This window comes from Rhincodon typus, chromosome 22, assembly GCF_021869965.1.
Source record: "Rhincodon typus isolate 14 chromosome 22, sRhiTyp1.1, whole genome shotgun sequence".
NCBI lineage: Eukaryota > Metazoa > Chordata > Chondrichthyes > Orectolobiformes > Rhincodontidae > Rhincodon > Rhincodon typus.
Window position 1 is genome coordinate 36,356,642 of NC_063353.1, and position 25,896 is coordinate 36,382,537.

Consider the following 25,896-nt stretch of genomic DNA (forward strand, 5'->3'; position numbering starts at 1 on the left):
AGTATTCTAGGTAGCTGTGGGAGTCGGTGGGCTTGAAATGAATATCGCCTCCCTAACCTGTTCTTCCTCCCACCTATCCCCTCCTCCCACCTCAAGCCGCACCTCCATCTCCTACCGACCAACCTCATCCCGCCCCCTTGACCTGTCCGTCCTCCCTGGACTGACCTATCCCCTTCCTAACTCCCTACCTACACTCACCTTTACTGGCTCCATCCCCGCCTCTTCGACCTGTTTGTTTCCTCTCCTCTATCCCTCTTCTATCCGCCTCCCACTCTCTCCCTATTTATTTCAAAACCCCCTTCCCCTCCCCCTTTTCTGATGAAGGGTCTGGGCCCGAAACGTCAGCCTCTCTGCTCCTATGATGCTGCTTGGCCTGCTGTGTTCGTCCAGCCCTGCACCTTGTTGTCTCGGATTCTCCAGCATCTGCAGTTCCTACTATCTCTGATTCAATTTTAACCTCCCTCAACCATTATCTGTAACAGACCAGACCCTTATTCCCATACATTCCCTGAGTTAATGTGCCTTATCTTTAAGACCTCGTACATTGAAATAAATGCAGTATAATTCTTCAGAGTTACCTTGTTCTCTGACTTGCTCTTGCCTGCCTTTTCTAATTGTTCTTTTTTAATTCAGAACAACCCTCATCTCTCTTTCTATTCCCACTACTACTTAGGATCCTCCCACCCTCACCCCCTACTAATTTAAAGGCTCCTGAATAGTACTGGCAAATCTCCCCACCAGGATATTGGTCCCTTTCCAGCTCAGGTGAAACCCGTCCCTTTTGTATAGGTCTTATCTGTCCCAGAGAGATCCCAATGATCCAAAAATCCGAATCCTTGCCCACTGCACCACCTCATCAGTCATTGATTTATCTGCCCTATCTGCTTATTCCTATTCTCACGAGCATGTGGTACCGGGAGTAATCTACCTAACTTCCTATATTCACTCTGCAAAGCCTCAACCCTTCCCTTATTCTTATTGGCTCAGCTGCTGAAAACAATTTCCTGAATTTATAATTTTAACACAGGTTGTTGTAGTAAAGCATCTCAAATATAGCTCTGAACTTAAACAAAGCTGTTTTCCCCAAAATAATTATATTTTTAAAATGCACTGTGGACATCTGCTGCTTTGCAATTTACTATATGACCCCTATTATAACTTGTGAATTCTGAATATTATAGGAAACTGACTTTCCACTGCCCCAAAACCCCCAAGTAACATTGTAAGATTACATAAGAACATTTATAACATGTTCAACTGCTGAGGTGATTAAGACTTGAAGCAAAGCAATGAAATTTAAACAGCTCAAGGCCCCCAAAGCCGGCAACAAATAGGTTTGAATACTCACAGTAACCATTTGTGAATGAGACAAATTAAAAATTCCAGTTTGAATTTTATGATTTAAGGGCTTCTAGAGCACTTTTGAGTCACTATAATCCTTTAGAAAAGCACATTTATCTGCACTCGACCTTGCTTTATTTTGCACTTCGTTTAACAATACTCAATTTGTAGATTTAAAATAAATCAGAATTAAAGAGAATAACAGAATAGAAATGTTTAAGTATTACATAATATCACAAATTGTGCACAATGTCCTAATTTGAATGATTATGCTAATTTTATTTAGTAGTATTGAAGTTTTACAAAACTAGAAATATTTATTTCAGTTAATGTTACGTATAATAATGCTACGATTAAAGAAATTGACTATCATATAATGGAATGAATGAGAAAAAAAATACTGTGAATAGTTAAACACTTAAAATAAATATGACAGCTCACGTCTTGCCGCTAAACACTAATGTGTTTAGCAGCAGGAGGATTTAATATATGTATCTGAAGATATTAACAATGTCAGATGTACGAGAATGAACCTGTCAGCTCCCTGTTTGCTTCTGCTCTTTTAATGAAATCAGCTTTTAAAAAAGCACGACGTAAATGTTACGAATCCAACCCCGTGATCTCAGGGTTTGATTTAAGAGGCAGACTAGGCTGTTTTAATAGGGGGAACAAACTACTTCACTGAAAAAAAAAGTTGGGGGAATGCAAGAAAGAAATCCAGAGGTAAAATCAAGCGAACGGAGTGACTGACTGTTGGTTCAATTTTGCAATTAATTAACATTGAAGTTTCACAACTGAACTTTATTTTCGGGGTTTTAAATTGGTATCATCAATCGGTAAGTAAACATTTAAGAGTATTGTAATGCCTAAGAGAAAATTTTAATTTTTCAAGATTTAGAATCACCAGACTTCCCTGACTGTTAGTGGTTTTTTTTTCAAAAGTTGCGCGGCGTTGCAATCCTGAGGTACTGTGTCAAAAGACTCAGTTCAGAAATGAATAAATTCCAAATACCACGGGAGTGAACGTTTCAAGTGAGCGAACTGAGAGATCTTACGATCACGTTTTAATATTATGTGTGAAGATACACGGGAGTGAGAATTTTGGGTGACTGGGAGGTTTTGGTCGCTTCCCATGCAGTTTCGGACAACAAGGCATCTTTCTCTTACCCCTCCTGCTTAACACATCCGAGGAGACTGTAAAGCTACAACGATGAAGCAGTTTTACCTGAAGATCTTTTTCTCCTGCTTCTTGCATTCACATGTCTTCATCTCTTCATAACCTATCCCCAACCCTCAGATTGGCCATTTTCTCTCCATGATGCCCGCATCTTCCCGGTTCTCGTTGTTTACGGAGGCCGTTCCCGAGCCTTACATTCGCAGGAATTGCTTCTATTTTCTCCGTTCTTTCAAATCCCTGGAGGAGCACGGACCTCGGAAAGATTACTTCCCATTTCCAGTACGCTGACGACCAGGTTTCTTCCCGATTTTACCACGGTTTTGCCCCACTCTCTCCCTTCCTGCCATCTAACTCGCCCACCAAACCGTCTCCCAACTTTCCTACTATCTATCCTGCCGTCCGCCCGCACCCCACCACATGTCCTCCAGTCCTCGGCGGTTCGGAATATATTTTCATTAATTCTTCGAAATTGCTAATATTTCTCGCAGCTACTTTGTAATTTAAAAAACAGTTTCTGGAATACTGTACATTTCCTGGGCTTGCTCAGTCTTGAAATATAATTATTCTAAAATGTTTTGTTGCTCTTAGAGTTCTTATTACCCCATTCCATAATCCTAACATGCAAGATCCTCAACTGCATTTTTTTAAAACAAAGTCTCTTCAGCTTCTGCAGCCAGTGGATAGTTTGCAAAACATATTTCTGGTTCCTGGCGATGCCTTTCTGCTGTTTGAGAGTTTGCTTGATCAGACTTTTCTTTCAGCGCGTCTTTTCTGAATTGATAAACTTTTCCATACTTTCATGTTGGCACCCTATAATGTACAGCACCTGTTCTGTTTCCCCTTTCTCCCAAGATGACATTGGGAAAATTTTCCCATAACAAATTATTTTCTCAATTCTTTGATTTTCCACAAAACGATTATCTATTATTGCCCTCTCTTCCCAAAGTTCCTGCTTTCTGAATTGATTCTTGATGTCACTTTCCTCCATTTCCCATTCCTTGAAGTGCTTGGGAATTATTTTTCCTACGTCCAATTTCTCGCCCATTTCCTTAAAAGATCCTTCGAATTATCCCACAACTCCCCATTCCCCTTGGGCGAATTTTAGGAAGATTCGATCTCTGCTCTTTTCCTAATTTTCAGTGCACTGCAAATAATATTATCGGGATTTTCATTATTTTGTGTGTCTCTGGGACTGATACCATCGTTTTCGAGCTGCCTTTTCGTTCCTGGAAACGGGCATTACCCGCGCCACAAGCATCCCAGTCCATCCCGCGCTCCCAACGGTCACGCTCGCGCCCGTCCCGCGCTCCAAACGGTCACGCTCGCGCCCGTCCCGCGCTCCAAACGGTGACGTTTGCTTGCGGGCGAGACGTGCGACAAAAAAGTCACGTGATCGCACCTCGCCTGCTACCATCTACAAAACGCAAAGCTAGTTTACTCTTCTTCGAAGCCTGTGTCCCTCCCTCCTCCTTCTGCAGACTGAAACACCCCCATCAGTTATTCTATCTAAAACAGGAATTTGAAAGTCGAAGCACAGTTTCAACAAGGATTGGATTAGACTAGACCAAACCAAATTCACCTCTTCCTATTGGGCTTCAAAGAGGGCGGAATTAGAACAGTATAGCACAGTACTTCTGGTCTAGTCTAATCCAATCCTTGTTGAAACTGTGCTTCGACTTTCAAATTCCTGTTTTAGATAGAATAACTGATGGGGGTGTTTCAGTCTGCAGAAGGAGGAGGGAGGGACACAGGCTTCGAAGAAGAGTAAACTAGCTTTGCGTTTTGTAAATGGTAGCAGGCGAGGTGCGTTCACGTGATTTTTTTGGAGCGTTTTTTCTCCATTACTGGTAGATTTTTATTGAAAGGGAAACTGTAATGTGCGTCTTTTTTAGTTTATAGTATCAGTTCAACTACGTAAGTTACTGCTGGTTTCTTCCACTGGTTAAGATAGAGTCCATTTCCTTCATTGGCTGGGTCAAAATCCTGGAATGCCCTTTCTAACACGTCCCTGGAAGGGTCTAGGCCCGAAACGTCAGCCTTTATGCTCCTATGATGCTGCTTGGCCTGCTGTGTTCATCCAGCTCTGCAACTTGTTGTCTCACACCACAAGGATTGCAGCTTTCAAAAAGGGAGGTGATGGTTTAACGGTGTAACAGCTAGACTGTTGATCCAGATTTGAATTCCACCATGGTGGAATTTGAATTCAATTTTAAAAATCTGGAATTAAGAGTCTAATAATGTCCATAAAATTATTGTGAGTTCTCCAGAACAACCAACCTTGTTCACTGGTGTCCTTTTGGGGAGGAAATTGACATTATTACCTGTCTGACCTGCATGTGACTCCAGACCCACATCAATGTGATTGACTGTTAACTGCCCTCTAAGCAATTAGGAAAGGGCAATAAATGCTGTCTAGAACAGCAGCACTCACACCCTGTAAATGAACAAAAGAAAGGCAGCTCACCACCATCTCATCCAGGGATGGACAATAAATTTTGGCACAGCCAGTGTCACTTACATCCCATGCACAAAAAAAATCTTACATTGTCACCTTAGCAAATGCCTGCCATTAACTTTCCTTCATAAAATATAATTACAATCCTATTTCTTATTTTTCAAGTGTACAATTGTAATTTTTTTTTCTTCTTGTACTGCCACTGAGATGGTAAATCTCAGATTGATCCCTGATCCATGTATTTTGAGTTTTGAAGTTAACTAAGTGATAAATGGCACCCACATCTTAGGATATATTGATTAAGGCTTAGCAGTTAGCATTGAAGCTGCTGTGGACACCACAATTCTCACTAAATATATCATTTAATTTGTATTCTAGTTTTTCTGTTTGAATACTTTTTTCAGCTTGTTCACTGTCTTTCTGTTCATTGAATAAACTCTTTCAATATTTATGAAGTGTGAGTTCTTATTGACAGTCATGCAATGCATCTAGACTTCTAAAATTGAAACATCACTTTACCTTTCTTTTGTATGTGCCAAAATAATATGATTATTTTAAAGAGAGGATTAGTTACAGATATATTTGACAATTATGAAGAGCCACGTCTGAATTTGTTTGCATAGTAAGATTGAATCTTCAGTTACTGGATAAAATATTTTTGGTCCAAAAGATCTACAGATCTCACCATAACTTTAACCTAAAGAAAATGTGTTATTCCCTCCGTATTATACACACTAAAAGAAGGATTTTGTTAAATTGATTGGAGCAAATAACAACATTGGTTAAAACTGTAATTTTTCATGAGGATTATTCATTTGATTCCATGATTAAGATGAAAGTAATCTTGTACCATCGAAGTAAAAGCAAAGAACTGTGGGTACTAGAGATCTGAAATCAAAACAGAAAATGCTGGAGTAACTAAGCAAGTCTGCAGTATCTGTGAGAAAAAACAGTTAATGTTTTGTTTCCAATAAGACATCTTCAAATGGAAGTGGGCTAGAAAATGATAGTTTCTATGCTGTTGAAAAGGCATGGAAGAAGAATAAATGGTGAAAGTAAGAGCAAAAGATAAAGGGAGCACTAATGGTAGTAAAGGAGCAATATCGAGCAGAATAGGTGATAATGGAACAAAAACAGAAATTGCTGGAACAGCTAAGCAGGTCTGGCAGCATCTGTGGAGAGAAGTCAAGTTAATGTTTCGGTTCGAGTGACCCTTCCTCAGAACCGTACCTCAGTTTGACATTATTTTTAGTGTTAATGGTTTGTGTGAATAGTAGAAAATAGGTCACCTGTGCTGACAGTAAATCTGTGCAGTGAAGGAGGGGTATGGGTTGGTAATTAAGATGGAGCACAATGTTTAATTCACTGTTAAGTCCTGAAGTCCATAAATGGCCTAAGCAGAAAATGAAGTTCCGCTCCTTTGGCTTCCATTGGGTTTTGCTGGAGCTCTGTAGCAACCCAATGACAGAGATCTTAGTTTGAGAATAAGAAGGTTTATTTAAATAGCATGGAAATGGAAGATCAGTGTAATTCTTATGAACAAACTGGAGGTGTTCCAAAAGGCGGTGACCCGGTCTGCATTTAGTATTGCTAATTTAGAGTTACAGCTGCTTCACCTGAAAGCTGTGTGTGGGGCCTTGGACAGTGAAAAGAGAGGAAGTAAGAGGACCTTTAGTGATTGCAGGGGAAGGTACCACGGGGCTGTGAGGAGATGTTAAGAGAGACTGAAGAGTAAACTATGTTGTCACTGAGGGAACGGTCTTTGTGGAATGTTAACAAGAGAGGGGAGATGTGTTTGGTTGTAGCATCCTGCTAGAGGTGGCAGTAAAGGTGGAGAATGAACTTTTGAATGCAGGGATTGGCAGGGTGGAAATTAAGGACAAGAGGAACCCTATCATTGTTCGGGGACGGAGGGAAGGGGTGAGGGCAGAAGTGCTAGATATGTGTTAGGCACATCTGAGGGTCCTGTCAACAATGGTTTGGGGAAGTCCTCGGTAGAAAAAAAGAGGAAGACATGTCAGAAGCACTGCTATGGAAGATGGCATCATTGGAACAGAGACAGAGAATCTGGGAGAATGACATAGGGTCCTTAAACAAAGCAGAGTGTACAGCCAATTGAAAAAAGAACACTTGAAATTAAATTGCATTTGAGTTGACCCACATGCCAATGTATATGTATGAATCTGTATTATGATCCAGTGAGGAGGGGTGAAATGGTTCCCCTCTATCCTCCTGCTCAAATTGATTGTGACGGAGATTTTGAATTTAAAAAGAATGTATTTGACAATTCAATTGTAATTATCTAGTTATATATGGATGGTAAAGAATTAGGCAGACAGGAGTTCTTGAAGCCCGGAGAGAGAACAACAGCTGAGCAGACAAAGGGATGGTTAAAGATCAGCCTGGGGGCATTAATAGCTGCTAATTGTGACCATTAGTAGCTGATAATTGGATGGTTGTGGTCGCAGCCCATATGATGTGTGGGGCTTGGGGTAAGGACATGGGAGAAGATGCTTAGGCCCTAAAATGATTTATAACAAAAACATAAATTGCTGGAAAATCTCAGCAGGTCTGGCAGCACCTGTGAAGAGAAATCAGAGTTAACGTTTCGGGTCCAGTAGCCCTTCTGTCTGTCTCCTCTCCACCTATCTTCTCCTTTATCCATCTTCTATCCGCCTCCCCCTCTCTCCCTATTTATTTCAGAATCCCCTTCTCCTCCCCCATTTCTGAAGAAGGGTCTAGGCCTGAAACATCAGCCTTCCTGCTCCTCTGATGCTGCTTGGCCTGCTGTGTTCATCCAGCTCTACACCTTGTTATCGTGGAAAAGGATAGACCTGATCTAAAGGTTAAAGTTCTAAATTGGAGTAAGACCAGTTCAACAGTATTAGACAAGAACTTTCAAGAGTTGTTTGAGGGAGGCTGTTCGCAGATAAAGGTACATTTGGTAAGTGAGAAGCCTTCAGAAATGAGATAACAAGAGTTCAGATACAATATATTTCTGTTAGTGTGAAGGCCAAGGCTGGTAGGTTTAGGGAATGCTGGATGACTGGAAAAATTGAGGCTCTGGTTAAGAAGAAGAAGGAGGCATATGTCACGTATAGACAGCTGGGATCAAACCTTTTTCCCAGGGTAGGGGAGTCCAAAGTTAGACAGCATAGATTTAAGGTGAGAAAAGGGACCTGAGGGTTAACTTTTTCATACAGAGGTTGATGCATATATGGACCAAGTTACCAGAGGAAGTGGTAGAAGTGGTACAATAACAACATTTAAAAAACAGTTGTACAGGTACATGGATAGGAAAGGTTTCGAGGGATATGGGTCAAATGCAGGCAAATGGGAGCAGTTCACTTTAGGAAACCTGGCCAGCATGGATGAGTTGGGCTGAAAGGCCTGTTCCCATGTTGTATGACTCTATGACTCTAAATTCATTCACAGGCTTGAGAGGCCAATTCATACTCCTATGTTCTTGTGGGTGTCACTGAGTGGGCCAGCATTTATTGCCCATCACTAATTGCCTAGAGGGCAGTTCAGTATCAACCACATTGCTGTGGGTCTTGAGTCACACGTAGGTCACATGTAAGAATGGCAGACTTCCTTCCCTAAAGGTCAATAGTGAACCTGATGGGCTTTTCCAACAGATGACACAGTTCCATGGTCATTATTAGAGCTTTACTTCCAGATTATTTTAAATTGATTTCAAATTCCACCATTTGCCATGGCAGGATTCAAAACCCAGGTGCCCAGAACATTGCATGTGTCTCTGGTTTAATAGACTAACGATATATAACAGTAGGCCATTGGGCATCATGGTATTGAAGGCATTTATTGCCCATTCCTTGTTGGCCTGGGTAGCTTTTTTGTAAAAAGATAGGACTGAATATTACTAGATCTTTCAGAGGATAACTGGGAGTCAGAATGTTGTATTAGACTGAAGTCACATGTAGGCCAGGAGATGGATATGGATCTCAGGATTATCAGTCCAGTAACATAAGCATTATAATACCCTTCGCTTCCCTATTTTTCATCCTGAAAGACTTTGTTTATTTTCAATATGATTTTTAGAAATGAGTAAAGAAATAAAGAGCAAATAAAACAAAAGTTTCCCTTTCTCTATCTGTGACATTCTCTTTAAGCTTGCTGCTTCCTTTCTCTTTCTCTTTCTTATCTTCTTCTCTTAATCTTGTTTCTCCAAACACTCTTTTTTATCTCCCTTCGAGCTCCACTTTCTCTCTGTTTTTATCTTTTATGTCTCTCTCACAGATACCTTTTTGTCACCCTGATATTCATTCCTTTCATTGTTATAGATTTTGAAGATCAAAATACAGTACACAGACGAAAAGTCAAAACAGATGCAAGAACATAGGAGTATGAATTGGCCTCTCAAGCCTGATCTGCCATTCTAGATCATGATCGGTCATCTACTTCAATGCCATATTCCTGAACTAGCCCTCCATATCCCCTGATGTCATGAGTAATTGGAAATCCATCAGACTCCCTTTAACTTATTTAATGACTGAACTTCCAAAGCACACTGGAGTAAAATTCTAAAGCTTCATCACTGTCTGAGTGAAGAAGTTCCTCCTCATTGCGGCCTGTAATAGCTTCCCTTTCATTCTGAAACTGTGTCCCCTAGTTCTAGACCTCACAACAGGAGAAGCATCCTTTCTGTGTCTACTCTGTCAATCTCTTTAAGAATTCAAGTTTGAGATCGTCTGACATTCTTCTAAACTCCAGAGAATACAGCACCATTCTCCTTAATCTCACCTCATAGTATATTCACTATCCCAGGCATCTGTCTGATGAACAGTTCTGCACACCCTCTGTTACGGGTATATCCTTCCTTCAGGCAAGTGACCAGAGCCGCATACAATGCCTCAGATGTGGTCAAACCAGTGTTTTATATATTTGAAACTAAACTTATTCACTCTTATGTGCAAGCCCTCTTCCAATAAAGGTTAGCGTACTTTTTGTCTTGGAAATTTCTTGCTACAACTGCATGCTACTTTTCAGTGACTTATGAACGTAGACACCTAGACCCCTTTGCATATCATCTTTCCAACCTCTGACCATTCAAAAAATGCTTTGTACCATCATTACTCTTACCAAGCTGGATAATCTCATACTTGTACATATTGTACATCAACTGACATGCTCATGCTCACTTACTCAGTCTCTCTAAATCTCCCTGAAGTCTTTGAATCCTCCTCACAACTTGCATTCCCACCAGTTTAATATCATCTACAAGCTTAGAAATATTGCAATTGATTGTCCACATGCATATCATTGCTATAGATTGTGAAAAGTTGGGCTGAACCACTGATCCTTGCCGTACACCACTGGTCACTGGTACATCAATGTGAGAATGACCCATTTGTTCCTACTGACTGCTGTCTGCCTGTTAACCAATATATGCAAGTAACATCTATAAAAATATTTGTTAAAATGATTTCCCCTTCATAAATCTATGTTGACTCTGGCCAATCAGACAATTATTTTCTAAAAATCCAGTAATCCTTTATAATAGATTCTACTAATTTCCCCACTACTGATATCAGACTAAAAGGTCTCAATTTCCTCAATTTCTCCCTCCTTTCTTTCAGAACGGTGAGGTAATACTTGCAATTTTCCAATATATAGGAACCATTACAGAATTAATTGAATTTTTAAAAATGATTACAATGCATCCACTATCTCTGGAGTCATCTCATTCAACACCCTAGGGTGAAGGTTAGTGGGTCCCAGGTATTTATCAATTTCTGGTCCCATTAATTTCTCCAGTACTAATTTTACTAATATACCTTTCTTTCAGTTCAGCAATCTCACTTACGAAGGTTCCCTGAATTAATTCAAATCCAAGGGTCTGAGTCTTCCTCTGTGAAGACAGCTTATCCTTCACTTCTTTATTTCCTAAACTTTCATTCTCTGCCTATATTGGACACACATTTGGTTTTGATAATATTTTCCTTTGTACTACCTATAGAAGCTTTTACAGTTAATGTTTATGTTTCTTGCTATTTTACAGTCATATTCTATTCTCTATCAATAAATTTGCATTCCTTGCTGATTTCTAAAATTCTCCCAATCCTCAGGTTTAAAATCTTTTTGGCAACTTTATAAGCCTTCTCTTTTGATCTAAACTATCTTTAACTTCACTTTGTTAGCCAAACACTCTTGTATTTCCTGTTGGGTATTTTTGTGTCATAGGAATTTGTTTTCTTGACCTAGTTTGATTTTTTTATATACTAGCCATTACCTTTATACCACGAGACCTTTAATTTATATTCCCACTCAGCCACAGCTAGTTTTTTGTTTATGCTTTCATAATTGCCCTTGTTTACATTTAAGACTTAGTATCTGATTTTTCGTCATTTCTAAATTTAATGGAAAATTTCATCATACTATGATCACTATTCCTTATAAGTTCTTTTACAACAAGATTATAATTAGGTCTTTCTCATTGCATTATACTAGATCTAAGATAGCCTATGACCTAGCTGATTGCTCAACATAGTCTATTATGTCTTCAGTGCAGTCAACTACTGCTAGGTGACCCATAATTTCCTCCTATCAATGTTTGTTGGCCCTTGCTGTTTCTTAGCTCCACCCAGATTCTACATCCTGTTGTACTGATTGGAGATCCTCTCTCATCATTTATCAACACAATCTCACCTTCTTATCCTTTGTGCTGATCTTTCCTGAATATTGAATCACAGAGTGCCTTCAGTATAGAAACAGGCTATTTGGCCCAACAGGTCCACACTGACCCTCCAAAGTGCATCCCACCCAGACTTTTCCCCTACTCTTTCCCCTGTAACCCCACATTTCCCATGTCTAACGCACCTATTCTGTACGTCCCTGGACAATATGGGCAATATGGGCAATTTAGCATAGCCAATCCACCCAACCTGCACATCATTGGACTGTGGGAGGAAACCAGAACACCCCCTCCAGAAACCCACATTGACACAGGGAGAATGTTCAAACTCCACACAGACAATTGCCTGAGGGTGGAATCGAACCCAGGTCCCTGGTGCTGTGACATGGCAGTGCTAACCACTGCACCACTGTGCCACACCAAACTGATAGAGTGAGAACAGTGGTTGCTCCATCCCTGGGTGGTCTCGATCCACCAAACTCTAGATTAACAGCCGAATGCACTGACCAATTGCACCGCAGAGACTGGCATAGAGAATATTCTTTAATATTCAGTTCCTAATATTGGTTATGCTGCAGCCATGTCTCCATAGTGACAATTAGATCACACTCTTTTACTTCTACAAGTGTGCATTTAATTCTACCTTTTTAACACAATTTTGTAATTTGACCCCGATTGATTATAGGACTTATTTCTGCTGCCTTCCATTTTAATTTATAGCTTTTCTATTTCCCATAATCAGCTTTATTTTTGTTCTAACTGAATTCCCCCTCCAGTTCCCACCCATCTGGTAAGTTAGCTTAAATCCTCCCCAGTAGCATTATCAAATTAAACATTGGTACGGTGACTTAGTGATTAACACTGCTGCCTCACAGCATCAAGGACCCAGGTTCAATTCCACCCTCAGGTGACTGTCTGTGTGGAGTTTGCACATTCTCCCTATGACTGTGTGGGTTTTCTCCTACAATCCAAAGATGTGTGGGTTAGGTGGATTGGCCATGCTAAATTGCCTGTAGTGATCAGGGGGATGGGTCTGGGTGGGATGCTATGAGGGTTGATGTGGACTTGTTGGGCTGCAGGGCCTGTTTCCACACTGTAGGGATTCTATGTTTCTAAATTTTCCCCGGCAGATATTGGTCTCAGTTCTATTAAGGTGTAACCCATTCTTCTTGTACAGGTCCAACCTACCCCAGAACCAATCCCGGTGCCCCAGAAATCTAAAGCCCTCCCTCCTACAACACTTTTCCAGACATATGTTCATTCACTCAGTCTTCCTATTTTTATACACACAACCAGATGATTCATGGAGTAATTCTCTATCTCTCACATACATTCTCTGAATCATCAATCATTCTACCAGCAATTTGAAGACCAAGACAAAAGGTTTGGAGCTTGGGCACCAAGATCGCTTGTGATGAAATTATGTGCACAGCCGTACAACTTTTGTTTCATTTGTAAGAAGTGTCTCTGATATATTTTACCACAATACTTCCATATTTTATTTTGGAATTAGTTCTGCAAAAATAATCACTGCATATAACTAGGGGATAACAAAATCGCCTAAATTAACATTACACATTCTCACCATGACCAATTTTGGGGTTGTGAAAATTTAATTATTGCTTAGTATTTGCTAAGAAATCAACAATACACAATACCAATCAAAGTATAAACATTCACTTTTTTTATTCTTGAAATGCATAGAAATTATACACGTATAGTCATGTACACACCATTTGGTCCAACCAATTTGTGAGCAAAAAGTCCAGTTACTATCCTTGTTTCCAGATTCCTCTATTCTCTCTCCAGTATTACAATTATTTTAGTTAAATAGTAAGAATATGGACATGGTAGCATAGTTGTATTTTTATTAGTGATTATTGTACAGTTTTTTCTGCAGTTTATAATTTGTGTAAATGATTTTTCACTTAATTGAAGTCTGCTTTGTTTATTAATCTTTGATCTCCTTGGAGCTATCTATAATAATTCTGTAAATACATCACAAGTATTAACACCCACATATCCTTGTAAGGTTAATGTAATTTTTAAAAAAAAATACACTCACATTTATGTGCACCTCATAAACATTACAAAATGCTTCACGAACAATGAACTGGTTTGAATATTAGACAAATAAAGCGTTCATTTGTGACCATAGAATTACCCTAATGTTGTTAGGGCCTTTGCAGTATACTGTGCCTTCAACCATTTATTGACATCATAGGGAATGAATCCATTGACAGAAGACTGGCATAATGTGAAGCTGGGAACCGCTGGAAGAGGCCAAGATGGATGACCCATTCAGCACTTCTGGCTGAAGGTTGTGGCAATGCTTCGGCCTTCTCTTTTGAACTGATGTGCTGAGCTGCCCCATTATTAAAAATGGTAATTTCTAGAGCCCCCTTCTCCAGTTGTTCCGTTGACCACCACCATTCATGACTGATGTGACAGGCCTGCAGAGCTTACATCTGAGCCATTGGTTGTGAAATTGCTTAGGCATGTTTATCACTCGCTACTTATGCATTTGTCACACACCTTCCTGCGTTGTAGGTTCACTAGGTCGACACCTTATTTTTGAATACGGCCAGTGCGGCTCTTGTCATGCCCACTTACGCTCTTCTTTGAACCAGTGTTGATCACCAGACTTGACAATAATGATTGCAAAGACCATATCATTTTATTTTTGATCGTGGAGTAAAATGGAAAAAGGACTGTTTTAAAATCAAAAGACATTGGGTAGCTGAACAGCTTGTGGATGTCACTGATTCATTGAGGAGTTTTTGCACTGCTAGAAGGGCAGAGTGTGTTAATCTCCCTCCTCTGCAGTAAAATACCTGAAGAGTGAAAAAAACTCATTATTTTCTCCCGCCTGTTGCTTTACGTTGTTGCCATTAACCAGTAAGTAGGAGCCTTTGTAGTTGGTGTACCAATTGGCCTGTGACCCTGGGGAATGAGATTGGAAAACAGAAAATCCTGGCAAGCAAAGGGACATTCGACTTTCTAGACTGGTGCAATTGAACTGTGTTTCCCAGTTTTTTTTTCCTGCCACACTTAAAACCAACGTTTTATTATTTATTCGATCTTCAGATGAGAGCATCACTGCCTAGGCCAGCATTTATCACCCATCCAGACAGTGGTTAAAAGTCAACTACGTTGCTGTGGGTCTGGGGTAACTTATAGGCCAGACCAGGTAAGGATGGCAGTTTCCTTCCCTAAAGGACATTAGTGAACCAGATGGGTTTTTCCCCCAACAATCAACACTGAGTTCATAGCCATCATTCGGCCGTTCATTCAGATTTTTATTGAATTCAAATTCTACCATCTGCTGCGACAGAATTTGAACCCAGCTCCCCTGAACACGACCTGGATCTCTGGATTAACAGTCTAGTGATAATACCACAAGGCCATTGCCTCCCCTTTGTTTGTCTCTATGTGTGTTCAGGAGTTTTTAAAAAAGGGATTAGAGTCTTAACTGGTAGAGCCATATATTTATAGTTTATAGCTATTTACTTGTAATTTGAATTTGCTTATTTGTAATAAGTATTAATTCTTGTTAAGTCCAGGTCAGTGTTTTCTCTTACTTGATTTTAAAAGAAGGGTAAATCAGGATAACACAGTGTGGAGCTGGAGGAGCACAGGCAGGCCAGGCAGCATCAGAGGAACAGGAAAGTTGATGTTTCGGTTTGGGACCCTTCTTCAGAAATGGGGGAGGGGGAAGGGAGCTCCGAAATAAATGGAGAGAGGAGGGGTGGATCTGGGGGAGGTAGGTTGGATGGTGATAAGTGAGTGCAGGTAGGCAGTGGTGGGGATTGGTCAGTGAGGTGGGAGGAGCGGATAGTGGGAGAGAAGACGGACAGGTCAAGGAGGCGGGGATGAGAGGGAGGGTTGGTCATGGGATGAGGCCGGGGCTGGAGAGATTTTGAAACTGCTAAAGTCCAAATTGAGACCATTGGGTCGTAGGCTCCCAAGGCGGAATATGAGGGGCTGCTCCTCCAGTTTCCGGGTGGTGTCATTGTGACACTGGAGGAGGCCCAGGATGCACATTTCGCCCATGGAGTGGGAGGGGGAGTTGAAATGCTTTGTGACTGGAAGGTGTTGTCATTTGTCGCGAACAGAGCACAGCATGCTTTGAGTAAATCATTAACTTTTGTGGTGACCCCAGGAGCAAAGGGGCTTGAGAATCAGTGCACTTTCCAAGTGTAGCATAACATAATAAAGTGAGGGATATGCTGAGCTTCGAGGTTGCAGATTGCACAATTCTGCTGCTGATGGTGGCCCACAGTACTTCATGAATGCCCATTCTTAAGTTGCTGGATTTGTTCGAAATCTATCCCATTTAACTGAGTGGTAGTGCCACACAATGTCACGGAGAGTACTCTCAGTGTGATGTGGGACTTCATCTCCATGAGGATTTTTCAGTGATCACCTTCTGATACTGTCATGAACCATTGTTTCTGTGGTAGGCATGGTAGTGAGGTTGAAGTTGGATATGTTTTTGCCTTTTGATTATTCTTTCAATACCTGACAGATATAGTGTAGCTGTTATATTCTTGAGAATGAGTTTGATTAGTAGTGATGCTGCCGAACCACTCTACATGACGGACATTGAAGACTCCCATATAGAGTACATTCTGTGCCCTTGTCACCCTCAGTGCTTCCTCCAAGTGAGGCTCAACATGGAGGAGTACCGATTTATTAGATGAGATTAGGGTTGGGAATTAGGATGTGGGCAACATGTGGTAATCAACAGGATTTTTCCTTGCCCACATTTGACCTGATGCCATGAGACTTCATGGATTCTAGAATCAATGTTGAAGACTCCCAAGGCAACACCTTCCCCAGTACATATCACTGTGCCACCAAATCTGTGACCTACCCTCAGACTGATTTGGAATGTAGCCCCGACAGCTGATGGAACAGATCACTGACAGACCTCTGTGCAGCTCCCTGTCTGGCCTACTGCTAATCCCTGAACTGGTCGGACTTGACCAGCAGAACTGACCATGGACTACTCCCAGGCTACAATGAGACAGATCACCAGACTCTGATTGGCTAAATCAGCCAACTGACCATATCCAAGACCCTGGATTTTGATCAGACCATACCCTTGACTGACTGCGGCGGCATCCCTTGAGTTAGCATAGACCCCTTCTCTAGTCTAAGGTTTACTCACATTAAATTTTGAGACATAGTCATTTGAGTGAAGCTTTCATTCACTGTGTCTGCCGCATAAGCTGCTAGCACATGGTGTAAGTGTGACTTTGATGTAGCATGATGCCATATAACAACATACTAATCCCCATGACTATTCATTGCTGACAAATGTGACAAGATTCATGGCTTTCTATCTGTGCAAAAATGCAAGACCGCAGTGATGCTGTTAGCATCCAAGTTGATACAAAGTAAGTGAGCACTTAGAAAGCAAGCTAAGAGGTCAAAAATGCATCGTTCCAGCACATGAATGGGTGCCTGTCCCTGTGCACGAAACATCCTTGCAGCAGTATAGCAATGTAAGATATCAGTGAGCTTCAAAATACAGTTATTAAGTGGTGAGCTGTATTATAAGTGAGTCAGATATGTGCTATGATGATATGGCCAATGCCAATCTCATGGGCAGAGGATGCAAGTGGCTGTGCTTTTGGAACATACCCTGATGTTGGAAACACTGGCCAAAATGGATGCCCAGAAAAGATGCCAGCTAGCTGCAGCTGCCAAGTAACCGTTCTGATTTTCATGTCAGGAATTGGTACCTTCAAGTTTCCACTGACTGGGGAAATAGCAACCTACATATAAATGAGGCAAAATTTGGTAATAATGAAATATTAATGCATACAGATAGGCCCCTCACCACTCACTAGTAACATTCCTAACTAGCTGTTGAAACTAGCTGTGGAAAACCAGATTTTTTTTTTCTTGAAGTCCCATTTTTCCATTCTCACAACTGTCTTGCCATTGGCTGACATTGTTCAGGAATGGGAGAATTTTGCCCTACATGTGGGAATCCATCCCCCATGTATGTCCTTTCTTATGCTCATATGTGTTTCTCTGTCTGAAAATGACAAGGTCTTGAGCAGCCTAGCACAACCAATTCAAACCCCAACTTCATCCACTTTGAACGATATCATCGAATGAGTCAGAAGGAATATCATTGGATGAAGGACTGTGCCCAAGTGATTAGGAGAAGCTGGGGTGGGAAAAAATTTCTTTTTTTCTCTCTCTTCCCTTTTATTTCCCTCTTCTATTCTATTTTCCCTACATCTTGGTGAAGAGCTCGGTCGCGGCGATGGCATCCGTGGCAGCAAGTGGGCCCAGCAGCAGGAACTCAAGTGGGCCCAGCAGCGCTGATTCATGGCTGCTGATACTGCAGAGGTGGGTTTGGGTTCCCAGCGGCATCTGCTTCCAACGCAGATTCATGGAGGCGGCAGCGGAGGTGAGTTTGGGCCCAGTATGAAACTCGACGGCATCAATAGTGGCTGCATCGGAGAAGTGGGCCCAAAGTGGACTCATGGCAGCGGCAGAGTTGAGTTTGGGACCGGTTCGGTACCCAGCAGCATCAGTGGCATCTGCATTGGCGAGGTCCAGCGAGGACTCAGAGTGGTGAGGGAGTCAATAGAGGTGAGATGACACCAAAGTGTGGGACTTTCGTTCCAGTGGCGGTGTGGTGAAGGGGATTCATGCCTGGCCACCAGGTCCATGGCCCATGACAGAGCACTTAACAAGAAGGACTGTAAAGTTCGACACTTTCTTTCTTTCTTTATTTTCTGCCATCATATTCTATGTTTTGGTTTATTTTTCTGTGTTTTAAGATGGCAGCAGAGAATGACAACACTATACAACACTTTTCACTGTATTTTGTACCAAGATACACATGACAATAAATTAAATCAAGCAAAATGAAGGAACAATGATGTGCAATAGGGTGGACGGCCAGCTGCCTTGGTTGACAAGAATAGCGACCATGATCTTGAGGGGAAAATAACCGTGAATCAATTAGAGAGCTCCTTCACCTGTCTTGACAACACCATGCAGGAGGTCACCAGACAACACAGAATAACCATTCACGGAGGCAGCGCAGCTACCTGTGACAAGACAGAAGAATTTATAAATACACTAGTGCCTTCCCAAGTTCAGCTGTAATCTACTTCATTATGTGTACCTTTTAACAGGGCTATCTAACAGGGAATATAAGATAGAGCTTGTGCGATTTATATTCATTCTGACATTTAGAACCACTGAGCTCGGGCTCATACCAGTGGACTACAAAGAATGGCAACAGATATTTCAGTTTCTCTTAGTTGTGATGGTGAGGTACATCCATCTAACAGATCATCAAATCTGGGGCCAGGAACCATTAGGAGTGTGAGAGATGCCTCAGAACATGGTTCTTTAAGGATGCCAGCATTACTGAAATAAGTGTTACCTTGATCCTCAAAGGTTCCAATAGAAATATCACAGTCTGCTGTTTTACAACCCTGCGACATACACCTAACAGCATTCAGGAGTAAGTGGTTTTCTGTGTAAGTAAGTTTTTATGCGCAAGGGATGGAGTCACTGAAATAAAGAAAGATTTGTTTATATTGTGCTTTTCACAACCAGTGGACATCTCAAAGTGCTTTACAGCTAATTAGGTACTTTGAAGTGCGGCCACTGTTGTGGCAGAACATCACTTGGAAAATATTTTAGAAAATGAACATTCTTTAACAGATTTTCAAGTAATGTTACGTTATGTAGGAACATTGATATTTCTCATGTGATGCTTGTTGAGTTTATATATTTCCAAAATAATTAGCAGCTTCACTAGTGAATTGCCATTTTAGAAAATGCAGCTATTAAAATTGAGAGAAGGAGCAGAAGATTTTGCTAGCATGAGATAGACAACGGAGATCTGGATGCCAGAATGGATCAGAAGATATTATTGTCAAGACAAAGTACTGTGACGTATTTCTTGAGGTAACTGATGGTTGACACATGGACTGAAGTGGGAAGGACGGGGTCTGTGCTATAACTGCTTGGATAGTTGCCAATATTAATCATGGTACTCTTGGGAAATGGCAATTAGAGGCAAAATGCAACTTATAAGAAGCAAAAGGAATTTTGGAGATTAGTTATTCTAGAGTAATTGGACTTACCCAGTAGCCACAGTTTGTCAATAAGGAAACGTGCATGGTACTTGAAGACAACATTAGGACAAGATGATTCAAAAAATTCAGAAATCATGTGAAGAAATTCAATATTCAGTGTTGCTTTAAAATAAGGGCTGAATTTTCCTGAACAATAGGCTGGATCAATTTTGTGAAGTTTTATTAAGAGTTTCCCTCCCTAAACTTTTAGCAAGTTATCTCTCAGAAATCTCCATTGTGTACTTCTTAAGTATGCACCAGGCTTCAACAGGGACCAGTATTTTGTACTCACCAGCAGCAAAAGTGCTGTCCACTGCTGGGAGCTTCTGGGTTTTCCACTGCCGGCAACATATTAAAGCCTATCTATGCACCAAATCAAACATTGCAAATCAGTGATTGCCTTCCACAGTTCCAGTGTGGGAAAAGTTGCCCTGGAGGTGGCCAATAAAGGGCAGTTGGCACCCACTTTGCTGACAGAGACCTAGAGACCCTGGTGAACAGATGGTAGAAAGGAAGTATATCCCATTTCCTCAGAACTGCTAAAGAAGACCATGGCAACAGATCAGGTCAGAAGTTGTCACCAAAGTCTGCGTGGTGTTCATAGTCCAGAAGAACACCTAGCAATGCTGCAAATAATTCTGTGCTCTTAAAGAGTATACACCACCATCTTCTCTCTGCTATTTCAGACTCACATTCACTCTAACTGCACAAAACTCGCATCAAAGTTCATAGTCTATCACTTCATGTAGCATCTTCCCTCAATGGCTTTCAGCCACCACATTCGTCCAAACCTTCCTGCCTGCTATGTTTCCTATTCACACACTCAGAACACCTCACCACTCTTCCCCCAACTGCACCAACATTAACAACTGAGCCAGCCACTTTCATCTCACTTAATCTCTCTCTTTGTCTCATTTCAGGACAGAATGGCCCACCATATGGCAGAGAGAGCCAAAACAGGTGGTGGGGTCGCCAATGTTCATCTCCTTGGCCCATATGAGGAGACAATCCTTGAGCTTGCAGGAGAGGATAAAGACTGTTTGTGTGGGGATGCCAACATCTCCATGTTCCAGCAATCAAGTAAGATTCATTGTCAAGTGCCGTCCTGCTCTCCCATGATCACTACTGTGATGCATTCTTAACATACCAAACCTTCTATCCCCGCTAAAGTAATAGACTCCCTACAGTGTGGAAGCAGGCCATTCAGCCCATTGAGTCCACACCGATTCTCCAAAGAGCATCCCACCCATACCCACACCCCACACCCCTATCCTATCCCTGTAACCCTGCATTTCCTATGGCTAATCCACCTAGCCTGCACATCCCTGGACATTATGGGCAACTTAGCATGGCAATCCACCTAACCCACACATCTTTAGGCTGTGGAGCACCCATAGGAAACTCACACAGACACAGGGAGAATGTGCAAACTCCACACAGACAGTCGCCCAAGGGTAGAATTGAACCCAGGTACCTGGTGCTGTGAGGCAGCAGTGAAGATAACAACCCCTCCAATCAATACCTCTTCCTCCACCTCTGAGGAAGAAGACACAAATCTCTCAGAGAATGCTCTGGCAAAGCTGCCTCCTCACTTTCCATCAGCTCAGTGGGTACTTTAGCTAAATTAGAGCCAGGAGCACATTCTGGTGAGCACATCAGTAACACATCTCAGCAACTGGCTAAAGGAGAAAATGACATGGTGTCAGCATTAACAACTTTATTAAAATGTATAAACAGACACAGCAAAAGCAGTCACTCTCACCAGAGTCTCACCAGACGTACTCAGGAAACTAGACAGATGATAGGAAGAAACCATCAACACCATCTGTATCATGCTAGCTCCAGTATGTGTACAGCTGGCTGGTTCCATAGACAGATTGGTGGCTGCTATACAGAGCCAGGTGCTACACAATGTCTGACAGATATATGCACAGGCCTGTACTCCATCTGCTTATGACCAATGGCAAAGCGACAGAGAGCAAAGGACCTTGACTTCACTCCAGGTGACCTCTCCTCTCAAGGAGGCAGGGTGGTGCCAGTAAGTATATAGCCAGAAAAGAACCACATACAGGCCCTCAAGAAATTTCCTCTCAGGACACTCCATTAGTTCCTGACCCCTCCACCGCCACTCTACCTGCCACCCTTAACACCAGAAGTTAAAGCCGAGGAGGGTGAGCCTGAATCTGGCCAGGTCATTCTCAGCATGTTTGCAACCTCTAACTTCAAAAGCCCCCAAAACTCCAAGTCTGTACTCAGGCAGGCTTCCTTGGCTGCAGGCCCTAGGACTGCATCCAAATGTAGAGAAAGGAATAGAAACACTAAAACTTTCTGACAGTACATAGGTGGCACAGGTGAAATTTCATTGCAAATTGAATAATACATTTGTAAATATATCTTCACTTTTCATCATCAGCTCTGTGATCAACTGTCATTGTAACTCCAGCTACAAGAATGGAGCTAATAGGCTAGCAATCCTTAGCTGCAAACAATATTTTAAATTAATCTGAAGGATAGCTATTCTTTCCAAGCAGCCAGACTAGCATTAAACCTATCATGGCTGAATGAGGGATCATCAGTTTTTGTAAAGGATTTGATCTGTTTATAACCGTACCTTTTATCAGACAACTGGAAAAATGAAGATAGACCAAAATAGTATGAAAGGTTTGAACTGCAGATGCTGTAAGTCTGAAACAAAAACAGAAATTGCTCAGCAGGCCTGGCAACATCTGTGGAGAGAAAGAGTTAACATTTCGAGTCCAGTGACCCTTCTTCAGAACAGAATGGATTTATATTTGGGATTAAATAGGGAATGTTAGCTTCTGCAGCATCATAACATTACAGTCTGTGAAACATTACTTCATCCAACTCCATTCTATTAAAGGTGATTGACATACAATTCCTGCGTGGGTTGCTGCAGCAAACAATGCTCTGGTGTAGGATGGTAATTTCTTTTTTATTTATTAACACCATGAGGGCATCGCCTGCTAGACCAGCATTTATTACCCATCTATAATTACCCAGAGGCACTTAAAAGTTAACTATGGGTCTGGAGTCACATGTGGGCCAGATCAAGTAAGGATGGGCAGTTTCCTTCCCTAAAGGGCATTTGTGAACTAGATGGGCATTTCTGACAATCAACAATGGATTCATGGTCATCATTAGACTCTTAATTCCAAGTTTTTATTAAATTAAATTCCACCATCTGCCATGGCAGGATTTGAACCCTGGACCCCAGATTATTACCTGGGTCTCTGGGTTAATAGTCCAGCAATAATATTCCTAGGCCATCATCTCTTCTAGCTGATAATGTCCTTTCTGATGAATGTCCTCCTTTTCACTTTGGTTCTCACAGTACTTCATCGTCCATCACGTACCCTTGTTGCAACCTCCAGTTTTCTGGAGTAAAACATCAAGGATTAAGTGGCACCCTCAGTCTCTACTATACTGCAATGAAGCTTCCAGACCTGAACAAGCATGGGAATTATATATTGAGGAAATATCTTAGGGCCCTCATTGGCCCAAGTGGAAGAAGTGCATTAAGAGTCAAAGTTCTGACCCATACCTCTACACAGAGTATAATGCCATCGCCTCTGTCTGATGTGAAAGATATTCCCTGTAAGATGGGCACTATGGAAATCCTGCACTTAAGCTCATCATAAGAGATAAGAGGAGGGTATTCAATCCTTTAAGCCTGTTTTGCCATTCTCTAAGATCATGGCTAATCTGTCCCAGGCCTCAACTCTTCTTTCATGCCAGCTCCTTGCATTCCTCAACTCCTCAATATTTCAAAAATCTATCTACCTCCTTTTTAAAACTTTCTACAACTCTCTGCAGTTGAGAATTCCAGATATGTCTTACCCTCTGAGAGAATAAATTCCTTCACATCTTGGTTTTAAATGAATGTACTGTAACTGTGTCCACTAGTTCATGATCCCCCCCACTAGTGGAAACATCTCCTCATTATCTACCCTGTCATGTTCCCTCAGAATCATGTATGTTTCAACAGACCACCCTTTATTCTTCCAAACTCTAATCAATAAAGGTCTGACCTGTTTAGCTGTTCCTGATAAGTCAAACCCTTCATCCCAGCAATCAGCGAAGTAGATCTGTTTTGAACTGCAGCCAATGCGACTGTATCCTTTCTTAAAAACTGGGACCAAAACTGTACACAGTACTCCAGGTGCGGCCTCATCACCATCTTGTACAGTTGAAACAAGACTTCCCTATTTTTAAACTCCAGCCTCCAAGCAATAAAGGTCAAAATTCCATTTGCTTTCTCAATTACTTGCCGCACTTTATGCTCATTTTTTGCACAAGAACACCCAGATTCATCTGTGCTGCAGTCTTCAGGAGTCTGTTTCCATTTAAACAATAGTCTACCATTTGATTCTTCATACCATATGGAAGATATCACACTTTTCTATATTAAACTCCATCTGCCAAGTTTTTGAACACTTGCCAAAACTATCCTTGTGGCACTCCACTAGTTAGGTATTTCAAACTTGAAAACGATTCATTTATCCTGACTCTCTGTTTTCTGCATGTTAATAAATCCTCAATCTGCACTAATACATTACCCCTACATTACCCCCAATATGTCAGCTCCTGTCTTGTGCAATAATCTTTAATATAACATTTTGGTGGAAATCCAAATACAGTACATCTATTGGGTTTCTTTTATCAACTCTGTTTCTTATATCCTTATAGAACTTCAGCAAGTTTATCAAATATGATTTCTCTTTCACAAAAGCCTAGTGACTCTGTTTGATTGTGTTAAGTTTTTCTAAATGCCCTGCTGTTTCTTCCATAATAATGGACTCATTTTCCTAATGACAAATGTTAGGCTAACTGGACTACAGTTTCCTGCTTGCTGTGTTACTTGTGAAAAGTGTATAAACAAGTCAAGATGTTGTGTGTGTATTTTAAATAGAGTTATGACTTCATCATTCACCCCATACAGCGACTTAGAAATTAAATGGCCATTTATTGTTTCAAGTTTTCCTTACGTTTTCCCTATTTCCTCCTGAGGGCGGTCATTCATGTCATGGAAATGTTTTCACTGGAACTGACAGCAATTCAATACTTTGCCAAGTTTTATTCCTTATGCATGCTCCAAGCTGTGATTATTAGCAAGTTATTTTATAATTGGAAGCATTATACTAGAATTTTGTCCTCACCCATTATTAGATATACACACCGATCAAAATGAATAATTACATAATGTGATTCTTTTAACCCTACAGCCAGGGAACACAATAATTATTGTTTCACTGCAGCAAGCTGTGAATTTCACTTTGCCAATTTACCCAAGACTTCTCTTCATATTAAGTTTGGAATAGAGAAAGCAAATTAAAGTTCTGGACTGGGACTCCAATAAGTCAGTTTGGCCACAGCTAGATTCATATGGTACGGTCAGCAATAGCTGCTGCTAGAGGGAGCTATTCAAATATATTGTCAACTCGAACTGGAAATGTGTACACAAGTGTTACTTATATCCAGTGAGTTCATATGCCTATTAGGTACGCATATTATTTCTGCCTTATCTTGCTGTTTAGTGTAGACATAAAGGCAGGAAGCTTGTCATCGATGTTAGCAAACCTCAGTCAAGTCAAGGGAGTAGCCTTCAGACAGGGTTGCCCATGTAGTAAGTCTAGGGCAGCATCCAGTACCAATCCAGATAGTTAGACATGGTTAGGCAGCCACCTTGGGTGGTCAGAGTCAGGATGTTCTCCATACTAGGGGTGAGGAGCTGAATGTCAGGAAGCCCACCAACTGGCTTCAGTCTTTCTGCTTTGCTGTGGATTGTATTTCTGTAGGAATGAGACAGAGGCAGGTATTAAGGGAAATGAAAGTGGATGGCACAGCGGTTTCTTTTGGTGCAGGTGACAAGGTATCCCGAGTGAACAAATAGGCAGTGCCAAAGTTGTCCAACGTTAGTGGTGTAAGTAGTTGGGGTCGGTCACAGCAAGGGTCAGAAAATATTGCAAGCAATAATGAGGGTGGCAGAGCATGAGCTCAAGGGCAGGTGGCTATAGCAGCAGAGATAGTGTGAGTGCGAGGTATCGGAAAGAAGATGGGACACTTATGCTGGCAGAGTGGAGAAGATCATTTACCTTCATCCTACAGTGCTGGACGTTCCCCACAATGA

The 25,896-nt window shown here is 41.3% G+C and overlaps 1 protein-coding gene across 1 annotated transcript in view; it reads left to right on the plus strand.

Moving 5' to 3' along the window:
• Positions 1 to 2,032: 2,032 nt before the first annotated feature.
• The window catches only part of ucn3l (urocortin 3, like), a 29,236-nt gene continuing 5,372 nt past the window's right edge, over positions 2,033 to 25,896 (plus strand). Inside the window, exon 1 of the mRNA XM_048610512.1 lies at positions 2,033 to 2,177. The gene's annotated coding sequence lies outside the window, so the exon portion shown is untranslated. The remainder of the gene's footprint in view (positions 2,178 to 25,896) is intronic.